Source organism: Triticum dicoccoides, chromosome 2B (genome assembly GCF_002162155.2).
Source record: "Triticum dicoccoides isolate Atlit2015 ecotype Zavitan chromosome 2B, WEW_v2.0, whole genome shotgun sequence".
In the NCBI taxonomy this organism is placed as follows: Eukaryota; Viridiplantae; Streptophyta; class Magnoliopsida; order Poales; family Poaceae; genus Triticum; species Triticum dicoccoides.
In genome coordinates, this window is record NC_041383.1 from 666,859,801 (window position 1) to 666,862,257 (window position 2,457).

Sequence of the window (2,457 nt, forward strand, 5' to 3'; positions counted from 1 at the left end):
GGGGGGGGGAGGAGAGGAGGCCGGCCATAGGGGGCGCGCCATAGGGAGGAGTCCTATTTGGACTCCCGGTCCAAGTAGGATTCGCCCCTCTTTCCTATTCCAACTAGGAGGAGGGAAGGGGAAGGAGGGGAGAAGGAAGGAGGGGGGTGCCGCCCCTCCTAGTCCAATTCGAACCAGCCCATTGGGGGGGGGGACCCCTTGAGGCCCCTCTCTCCTTTCCCCTAAAGCCCATTAAGGCCCATTACTCTCCCGGGGGGTTCCGGTAACCTCCCGGTACTCCAGAAAATACCCGAAACACCTCGGAACCATTCCGGTGTCTGAATATAACCTTCCAATATATCGACCTTTATATCTTGACCATTTCGAGATTCCTCATCATGTCCGTGATCTCATCCGGGATGAAGGAAATATGCCCTAGAGGCAATAATAAAGTTGTTATTTATATTTCCTTATATCATGATAAATGTTTATTATTCATGCTAGAATTGTATTAACCGAAAACTTAGTACATGTGTGAATACATAGACAAACAGAGTGTCACTAGTATGCCTCGACTTGACTAGCTCGTTAATCAAAGATGGTTAAGTTTCCTAGCCATAGACATGAGTTGTCATTTGATTAACGGGATCACATCATTAAAGAACGATGTGATTGACAAGACCCATCCATTAGCTTAGCATAATGATCGTTTAGTTTATTGCTATTGCTTTCTTCATGACTTATACATGTTCCAATGACTATGAAATTATGCAACTCCCGAATACCGGAGGAACACTTAGTGTGCTATCAAATGTCACAAGGAAATTGGGTGATTATAAAGATGCTCTAGAGGTGTCTCCGATGGTGTTTGTTGAGTTGGCATAGAACGAGATTAGGATTTGTCACTCCGATTGTCGGAGAGGTATCTCTGGGCCCTCTCGGTAATGCCCATCACTATAAGCCTTGCAAGCAATGTGACTAATGAGTTAGTTATGGGATGATGCATTACGGAATGAGTAAAGAGACTTGTCGGTAACGATATTGAACTAGGTATAGAGATACCGATGATCGAATCTCGGGCAAGTAACATACCGATGACAAAGGGAACAACGTATGTTGTTATGCGGCTTGATCGATAAAGATCTTCGTAGAATATGTAGGAACCACTATGAGCATCCAGGTTCCTCTATTGGTTATTGACCGGAGACGAGTCTCGGTCATGTCTACATAGTTCTCGAACCCGTAGGGTCCGCATGCTTAACGTTCGGTGACGATTGGTATTATGAGTTTATGTGTTTTGACGTACCGAATGTAGTTCGGAGTCCCGAATGTGATCACGGACATGTCGAGGAGTCTCGAAATGGTCAAGACATAAAGATTAATATATTGGACGGCTATGTTCAGACACCGGAAGGGTTCCGGGAGGTTTCGGATAAAACTGGAGTGCCGGAGGGTTATCGGAACCCCGGGGGAACTAATGGGCCTCGATGGGCCTTTGTGGAGAGAGAGAGGGGCGGCCAGGGCAGGCCGCACGCCCCTCCCCCTTGTGTCCGAATAGGACAAGGAACGGGGGGCAGCGCCCCCTTTTCCTTTTCCCCCTCTCCCTCTCCTTCCTTCCCCCTCTCTTCCTTTTGGTGGAAACCTTCTAGGACTTGGAGTCCTAGTAGGATTCCCCTCTCGGGGGCGCACCAAGGATGGCTGGCCAGCCTCCCCCTCCCTCCTTTATATACGTGGGGAGGGGGGCACCCTAGAACACACAAGTTGACAGTTGTCTTAGCCGTGTGTGGTGCCCCCCTCCACAGATTTCCACCTCGGTCATATCGTTGCAGTGCTTAGGCGAAGCCCCGCGCCGGTAACTTCATCATCACCGTGACCACACCGTCGTGCTGACGAAACTCTCCCTTGACCTCAGCTGGATCTAGAGTTTGTGGGACGTCACCGATCTAAACGTGTGCAGATCGCGGATGTGCCATACCTTCGGTGCTAGGATCGGTCAGATCGTGAAGACGTACGACTACATCAACCATGTTGTCATAATGCTTCCGCTTTCGGTCTATGAGGGTACGTGGACAACACTCTTCCCTCTCGTTGCAATGCATAACCTAGATGGATCTTGCATGTGAGTAGGATTTTTTTTGAAATTACCACGTTCCCCAACAGTGGCATCTGAGCCAGGTCTATGCGTAGATGTTATATGCACGAGTAGAACACAAAGAGTTGTGGGCGATAATAGTCATACTGCTTACCAGCATGTCATACTTTGATTCGGCGGTATTGTTGGATGAAGCGGCTCAGACCGACATTACGCATACCACGTACGCTTACGCAAGACTGGTTCTACCGACGTGCTTCGCACACAAGTGGCTAGTGGGTGTCCGTTTCTCCAACTTTAGTTGAATCAAGTGTGACTACGCCCGGTCGTTGTTGAAGGTTAAAACAACAAACTTGACAAAAAATCATTGTGGTTTTGATGCGCAG